The sequence below is a fragment of the Odocoileus virginianus genome, unplaced genomic scaffold (genome assembly GCF_023699985.2).
Source record: "Odocoileus virginianus isolate 20LAN1187 ecotype Illinois unplaced genomic scaffold, Ovbor_1.2 Unplaced_Scaffold_2, whole genome shotgun sequence".
Taxonomy (NCBI): domain Eukaryota; kingdom Metazoa; phylum Chordata; class Mammalia; order Artiodactyla; family Cervidae; genus Odocoileus; species Odocoileus virginianus.
In genome coordinates, this window is record NW_027224264.1 from 3,372,829 (window position 1) to 3,382,404 (window position 9,576).

Below are 9,576 nucleotides of genomic sequence, written 5' to 3' on the forward strand. Positions count from 1 at the left end.
AAAAGTCAGTAGATTTAAACCAACAGTATCAATAAATATATTATGCATGAGTAAATATCTAGTCAAAAGACTGAGATTATATGATGGATAAAGAAAAAACAAAGCAAACCTTATTCTGTCTACATGAAACTCATTTTTAAATATAAAGAAAATATAGTTTCCTTAGTGGCTCAGACAGTAAAGAATCTGCCTGCAATGCAGGAGACACAGGTTTGATTCCTGGGTCAGGAAGATCCCCTGGAGAAGGGAATGGCAACCCACTCCAGTATTCTTGCCTGGGAAATTCCATGGACAGAGGAGCCTGGCAGGCTACAGTCCATGGGATTGCAAAGAGTCAGACATGACTGAGCAACTAGCACTTTCATAGAATTTTTTAAAGATATTACAAATAAACATTAATCATAACGTCGGAGTAGCTGTATTAATCTCAAACATTATAGACTTCAAAACAATGATTATTGCTAGGAATAATGATAAAGGAATCACTTCACTAATAAGTCATTAAAAGCTCTTAATGCCCATACAACTAATAGGTGACTCAATAGTACATGAAGCAAAAATTTTCAGCACAAAAAGAAGACATAAAGCCACAATTATAGTTGAGTATTTCAGCATTTCTCTCTAAGTAATTAAGAGAAAAGATAAGAATTTATGATTTAAGTAACACTATAAAATAACTTAACTTTCATAGGACATCTTACCCAACAGCAAAAGACAAACTCTTTCCAAGGGCACAGACTATTCCTCAAGGTAGGCAAACTGGGTGTAAAATAGATCTCAATAAATATAAAAGAAATTAAATCATGCAAAAAATGTTTCTATAAAAGTGGAATTAAGCTAGAAATCAATAACAGAAAATCTTTGGGAATTCTAAATTATTTGAAAATTAAGCAATACACTTCCATTAAATAGCCCATGGAACAAACAGCAAGTCTCAAGGGAATTAATAAAATATTTTAAGCATAATAAATTGAGAATGAAGCATGTTTAATGTATGCTGCTAAAGTAGGGTTGAGAAAAGTTTCAAGCTTTAAATGCTTATATTAGAGAAAAATTACCCCCAAAATCAATATTTTAAGCTTCTGCTTAATGGATGTTAGAAAAACAAAAGAGCATGGCCTAATCAAATTAAGTCGAAAGAAGGAAACAAGAAAAAATGTGATAATCATTAAAATAGATAACAGGCAAAAAATAGAAACAATGAAACCCACAACTGGTTCTTTGAAAATTTCAACATAATGATTAAACTCTAGTTAAACCACAAGCTACTGACATCTGTCATAAAAGGGAAGACATTGCTATCAATTAAAAAAATTAAGGGGGGAATACAGTGAACAATGTTATGCACTAAATTTGACAACCTAAATAAAACGTTCAAATATCCTGAATGACATATGTTACCAAAGCTAACTCAAGAGGAAGTAGAAAATCTAAGTAGCCCTATCTCAACTTAAATATTATTTTATTTTGGCAAAGAAAATTCTAAGGCCAACTGGCTTTACTGGTGAGTTAGCACAGGGCTCACAATTACAACATTAACTTATCAAAGAAAGAAGTATTTTCAGGAAACTCAAGTCTATATTTAACTTCAATTATCATATAGCATGTCATTTCAGTTCTGGTATGAGAAGGTCCAGTGTTCATGAAAAATATTCCCAAAGTATGTCCCTAATGAATCATTTTTTTTCTGCCTATTTGCTATCAGATAATTTATTCTCATTTATTAAATTACTTATGCAGAGCTCAGATTTAAATGACAAGGTCACAGGTTATCCACATATTGACTATTAGTTTAGCTTTCCATTGTAATCACAGTTACACCTTTACCCTGAACAGGAATCTACATGCTGTTAGGCACAGTGATTACTAGACAAAATTTTTAAATAAAATCAATAAATATTTGTCATTGAGTTTCCATCTTTTTAATGAACATGAGCAGAGGTAAGAGTAGAGTGTTAAATGCAAGTGTTATTCTTAAAATACTTAAAGATAGATTTTTATAATTCACACTATTCAGTGTTACATTTGTCATTAATGCTACGTCTTCATTGCAAATATTGGAGAAAATAGGATAACAAAATGAATGAATGTGATTGCTTAAATGTCAGTAATAGGATTCTAAAGGATAATGGAGAAAAATATGTTATTACTACAAAGATACTAGAGAAATGTGAAACAAGCTCAAATACAGACAAGTACTTCAAAGTTGCACATACAGTGTGATGAGAAAATGTTTTTTAAACAAGTGAAAACAAAATTTCTTTGGGTGCATTGCTTAGTAATACTTCATAAAGCTTGATGGGAAAGGTGGTGACATTTAAAAAGCATGTTTTAGGAGAAACAAGACAAACATAGCAACCACATGTTGTTTTATGTTCGAAAGGATCAGAAATTTGGGAATGAATGAAAACACAATAGAAAAGGAGAGGGGAGATTTCAAATTTTGCCGAATATCTACATGACTCATTATTTAACAAATCTCATCTAATGTTTAAAGTTTGCGTTGTAAAGGGGTTTATGAGTGTGACACTTGAGGGAAGGTAATTCCAATTTGAAGAAAATACAAGGGAAGAAAAAAATTCAGTATTCCCAACAGGAAACAATTGTTTAACAAAGGTAATAGTAGGGAGCTGGAGGCAATCTTGCCAATGTAAACATTCCTATGTAGAAATTTGTATAAATATTAAGATATTGCTTTGGAATTTCCCCTGGGAAATTCAAGTCTAAATCTTTAAAGTGTGTGACAGGTGTAAATTTTGATAGAGGAAATCTGGACATTTTACCTTGATGACAGGAAGAAAAATAGAAATGTCTACATGCATGTCTTCCTGATGGGCACTGTTCACAGAACAGAAAACAATTGAATACTTGTTTACTTAAACTAATTTCTTTAATATTTAAATGTTATTTTTTTGTGACCAAACATATCACATGAATTTTTTTTTCATATATTTTTATTAGTTGGAGGCTAATTACAATATTGTAGTGGTTTCTGCCACATATTGACATGAATCAGCCATGGATTTACATGTGTTCCCCATCCCGATCCTGGCTCCCACCTCCCTCCCCATCTGATCTCCCTGGGTCTTCCCAGTGCACCAGCCCTGAGCAATTGTCTCATGCATCCAACCTGGGCTGGTGATCTGTTTCACCCTTGACAGTATACTTGTTTCAGTGCTATTCTCTCAGAACATTCCACCCTCGCCTTCTCCCATAGAGTCCAAAATTCTGTTCTGTACATCTGTATCTCTTTTTCTGTTTTGCATATAGGGTTATTGTTACCACCTTTTTAAATTCCATATATATGCATTAGTATACTGTATTGGTCTTTATCTTTCTGGCTTGCTTCACTATGATGGACTCCAGTTTAATCCATCTCATTAGAACTGATTCAAATGAATTCTTTTTAATGGCTGAGTAATATTCCATGGTGTATATGTACCATGGCTTCCTTATCCATTTGTCTGCTGATGGGCATCTAGGTTGCTTCCATGTCCTGGCTATTATAAACAGTGCTGCAATGAACATTGAGGTGCACGTGTCTTTCAGACCTGGTTTCCTTGGTGTGTATGCCCAGGCGTGAGATTGCTGGGTCATATGGCAGTTCTATTTCCAGTTTTGTAAGGAATCCCCACACTGTTCTCCATAGTGGCTGTACTAGTTTGCAGTCCCACCAACAGTGTAAGAGGGTTCCCTTTTCTCCACACCCTCTCCAGCATTTATTGCTTGTAGACTTTTGGATAGCAGCCATCCTGACTGGCATGTAATGGTACCTCGTTGTGGTTTTGATTTGCATTTCTCTGATAATGAGTGATGTTGAGCATCTTTTCATGTGTTTGTTAGCCATCTGTATGTCTTCTTTGGAGAAATGTCTGTTTAGTTCTTTGGCCCATTTTTTGATTGGGTCATTTATTTTTCTGGAATTGAGCTGTAGGAGTTGCTTGTATATTTTTGAGATTAATCCTTTGTCTGTTTCTTCATTTGCTATTATTTTCTCCCATTCTGAAGGCTGTCTTTCCACCTTGCTTATAATTTCCTTTGTTGTGCAAAAGCTTTTAAGTTTAATTAGGTCCCATTTGTGTATTTTTGCTTTTAATTCCATTATTCTGGGAGGTGGGTCATAGAGGATCCTGCTGTGATTTATGTCGGAGAGTGTTTTGCCTATGTTCTCCACTAGGAGTTTTATGGTTTCTGGTCTTACATCTAGATCTTTAATCCATTTTGAGTTTATTTTTTTGTATGGTGTTAGAAAGTGATCTACAAAAAACCTCGAATAGCCAAGGTAATCCTGAGAAAGAAGAATGGAACTGGAGGAATCAATCTGCCTGGCTTCAGACTCTACTACAAAGCCACAGTCATCAAGACAGTATGGTACTGGCACAAAGACAGAAATATAGATCAATGGAACAGAATAGAAAGCCCAGAGATAAATCCACGAACCTATGGTCACCTTATCTTCGACAAAGGAGGCAAGGATATACAATGGAAAAAAGATAACCTCTTTAACAAGTGGTGCTGGGAAAACTGGTCAACCACCTGTAAAAGAATGAAACTAGAACACTTTCTAACACCATACACAAAAGTAAACTCAAAATGGATTAAAGATCTAAATGTAAGACCAGAAACTATCAAACTCCTAGAGGAGAACATAGGCAAAACACTCTCCGACATAAATCACAGCAGGATCCTCTATGACCCACACCCCAGAATTTCAGAAATAAAAGCAAAAATAAACAAATGGGACCTAATGAAACTTAAAAGCTTTTGCACAACAAAGGAAACTATAAGCAAGGTGAAAAGACAGCCCTCAGATTGGGAGAAAATAATAGCAAACGAAGCAACAGACAAAGGATTAATCTCAAAAATACAGTGTATTTAAATACATATGTATTTTAAATACATAATCCAAGCAAAACTAGGAAGCAAGCCAAGATTAATTGCATTATCCTTACAGTCTCATCAACCATTTTGTAATATTAATCTCAGTCAGAAATGGGGTCAGAAATTAGAGCAGATTCTTTACTGCCAATTTTCCCTGTATATTATCTACCCCTTTATTTAAACTCCATTTTCATTCTCAAGTCTTTTTTAAAAAAGAATAGTTTGCTCACTTTTATTTAACACACATCTTAGTCATTAAAAAATCTTGAAACACAATCTTAGTAAAAAAAAAAAACCCTCTATAAAATATGGAGCAACATTTCAATCCACATTGAAAGATGTCTTATTCTCAATTCTTTTATGTGCTTAAATCGCTCATTTTTCTTCCTTCCACATATCAGCACTACCTCTCAGAATGTGTTTGCTGAATTGTCAATGCAGCTGAGTGATTATTTTATGTCCTGCTTCCATTGTCCCTGAAAGCTGTTTTAAACTTTACCTTCTCCTCAAGTTCCGTACCCTCAATCCTAGCATAATATTTTCTAAAAGAAAATAGAGAAAGAAATTAACTCAATATTGTTTTCCTCCATCTTTAAACCTACTTGTTTTCCTCCTTTCTTGGATAAGTTCATTATATTCTTTCACTTGCACTTATCCCCTCTGACCTTTTAGTTCCCTCTCCATCAATATTCACTATTTCTTATACCCTCAATTTACTCTTTATCAGTTTGTGAATGCATGTGTGCTCAGTCACTCAGTCATGTCTGACTCTTTGCTACCCCATGGACTGTAGCCCACCAGACTCCTCTGTCCATGGAATTTTCCGGGCAAGAATACTGGAGTGGGTAACCATTCCCTTCTCCAGGGGATCTTCCCCACTGGAGGATCAAACCCCCACGTCTCTTGTTTCTCTTGCACTGGCAGGTGGATTCTTTACCACTGAGCCACCTGAGAAGCCCTTATCAGCCTACACATGCTTGAATATTCCCTATCCTAAAATAAATGTAATACATACAAAAGCAATATGCCCTAATTGGCCATAGTAGAAATATTAAATGAATTGTATCTTATTCATATAGTTAAATATTATGTCACTGATAAAAATAATGGATGTGTGTGTGCTCAATCACTCAGCCACATATGACTCTTTGTGACCCCATGGATTGTGGCCCACCAGGCTCCTCTGCCCATGGGATTCTCCAGGCAAGAATACTGGAGTGGGTTGCCATTCCCTTCTCCAGGAGATCTTTCCAACCCAGGGATTGAACCCATGTCTCCTGTATTGCAGATGGATTTTTTTTTTCCCATCTGAGTTACCAGAGAAGCCCAAAAATAATGCAGTAGATAGAAATACACTTACAAATGATGTTCTCTAATAATGTTAACATTTAAAATTTCATAAGAATAAGGTATAATAATTCAAATTATAGTGCATGGGCCGGACTTCGAGATGACAAGTGTGACTTCCTATTTTTACTCTTTCTATTGAATTTGTACAATGAGTTAAATATTGATAATAATTGCCTGTGTGTGCATATGCATATTACTCTTGATTGTATATTATTCCTCAAAAGTTTTTTCCCCTATGTTCTTATATCACAGACTTTTAAAAATATTTTCTTTTGATTTTTTATAGAATTATATTTAATTCAAATATTGTATTAAACTATACAACAGAGTGATTCAATATTTTTATATATTATACTCCATACAAAGTTATTAATAAATATTGGCTATATTTCCCTGCTGTACTTTACATCTTTGTATTTTATTTATTTTATACCTAACAGTTTGTACCTCTTTATCCTATTTACCTATTTTTATCCTCCCCATCTCCTCTCCCCTCTAGTAACTAGCAGGTTGTTCTCTATACTGTTCATGGGGTTCTCAAAGCAAGAATACTGAAGTGGTTTGCCATTTCCTTCTCCAGTGGACCACGTTTTGTCAGAACTCTCACCATGACCTGTCCATCTTGGGTGGCCCTGCATGGCATGGCTCATAGTTTCATTGAGTTAGACAAGGCTGTGGTCCATGTGATCAGATTGGTTAGTTTTCTGTGATTGTGGTTTTCAGTCTGTCTGCCCTCTGATGGAGAAGGATAAGAGGCTTATGGAAGCTTCCTGATGGGAGAGACTGACTGAGGGGGAAACTGGGTCTTGTTCTGATGGGCGGGGCCATGCTCAGTAAATCTTTAATCCAATTTTCTGTTGATGGGTGGAGCTGTGTTCCCTCCCTGCTATTTACCTGGGGCCAAACTATGGTGGCGGAGAAGGCAATGGCACCCCACTCCAGTACTCTTGCCTGGAAAATCCCATGGACAGAGGAGCCTGGTAGGCTGCAGTCCATGGGGTCGCTAAGAGTCAGACACGACTGAGCAACTTCACTTTCACTTTTCACTTTCATGCATTGGAGAAGAAAATGGCAACCCACTCCAGTATTCTTGCCTGGAGAATACCAGGGATGGGGGAGCCTGGTGGGCTGGCGTCTATGGGGTCGCACAGAGTCGGACACAGCTGAAGTGACTTAGCAGCAGCAGTAGCAAACTATGGTGGAGGTAATGAAGATAATGGTGACCTCCTTCAAAAGATCCATGCATGTACTGCTACACCCAATGCCTCCTACCCTGCAACAGGCCACCATGACCCACGCCTCTGCTGGAGACTCCTGGACACTCCTGGGCAAGTCTGGCTCAGTCTCTTGTGGGGACACTGCTCCTTTCTCCTGGGTCCTGGTGCACACAAAGTTCTGTCTGTGCCCTCCAAGAGTCTGTTTCCCAGTCCTGTGTAAGTTCAGACAGCTCTATGATGGGGTTAATGGTGACCTCCTCCAAGAGGACTTATGCCATACCCAAGTCTGCTGCACCCAGAGTCCCTGCCCCTGAGGCAGTCCGCTGCTGACCCACACGTCCACAGGAGACACTGAAACACAGTTCTGTCACTGTGCGGTCCCTGAATCCTGGTGCACACAAGGTTTGTTTGAGCCCTCTGAGCATCTCTGGCAGGAATGGGGTTTGATTCTAAATGTGAATTTGCCCCTCCTACCGTCTTGCTGGGGCTTCTCCACTGCCCTTTGAGTTGGGGTATCTCCTCATAGCCTCTCCAGCATCGTGCAGCCACTGCTACACTGCCTACCATCCTGCTACTAGGAACCTGTTCTGTCCTTGCATAGGAACCTGGAACGTTAGGCCCATGAATCAAGGCAAATTGGAAGCAGTCAAACAGGAGATGGCAAGAGTGAACGTCGACATTTTAGGAATGAGCAAACAAAATGGAATGGAATGGGTGAATTTAACTCAGATGACCATTATATCTACTATTGTGGGCAAGAATCCTTAGAAGAAATGGAGTAGCCATCATAGTCAACAAAAGAGTCCAAAATGCAGTACTTGGGTGCAATCTCAAAAATGACAGAATGATCTCTGTTTGTTTCCAAGGCAAACCATTCAATATCACAGTAATCCAAGTCTATGCCCTGACCAGTAATGCTGAAGAAGCTGAAGTTGAATGGTTCTGTGAAGACCTATAAGACCTTTTAGAACTAACACCCAAAAAAGATGTCCTTTTCATTATAGGGGACTGGAATGCAAAAGTAGGAAGTCAAGAAACACCTGGAGTAATAGGAAAATTTGGCCTTGGAGTACAGAATGCAGCAGGACAAAGGCTAATAGAGTTTTGCCAAGAGAACGTACTGGTCATAGCAAACACCCTCTTCCAACAACACAAGAGGAGACTGCTCAATAATGGTCAATAATGGAAATCAGACTGATTATATTCTTTGCAGCCAAAGATAGAGAAGCTCTATACAGTCAGCAAAAACAAGACCAGGAGCTGACTGTGGCTCAGATCATGAATTCCTTATTGCCAAATTCAACTTAAATTGAAGAAAATAGGGAAAACCACTAGACCATTCAGATATGACCTAAATCAAATCCCTTATGATTATACAGTGGAAGTGAGAAATAGATTTAAGGGATTAGACCTGATAGACAGAATGCCTGATGAACTATGGACAAAGGTTCATGACACTGTACAGGAGACAGTGATCAAGACCATCCCCAAGGAAAAGAAATGCAAAAAAGCAAAATGGTTGTCTGAGGAGGGCTTACAAATAGCTGTGAAAAGAAGAGAAGTGAAAAGCAAAGGAGAAAAGGAAAGATATACCCATTTGAATGCAGAGTTCCAAAGAATAGCAAGGAGAGATAAGAAAGCCTTCCTCAGTGACCAGTGCAAAGAAATAGAGGAAAACAATAGAATGGGAAAGACTAGAGATCTCTTCAAGAAAATTAGAGATACCAAGGGAACATTTCATGCAAAGATGGGCACAATAAAGGACAGAAACGGTATGGACCTAACAGAAGCAGAAGCTATTAAGAAGAGGTGGCAAGAATACACAGAATTATACAAAAAAGGTCTTCATGACCCAGATAATCACGATGGATGTGACCACTCACCTAGAGCCAGACATCCTGGAATGTGAACTCAAGTGGGCCTTAGGAAGCATCACTACAAACAAAGCTAGTGGAGATGATGGAATTCCAGTTGAGCTACTTCAAATCCTAAAAGATGATGCTGTGAAAGTGCTGCACTCAATATGCCAGCAAATTTGGAAAACTCAACAGTGGCCACCAGGACTGGAAAAGGTCAGTTTTCATTCCAATCCCAAAGAAAGGCAATAATAGCCAGGACATGGAAGCAA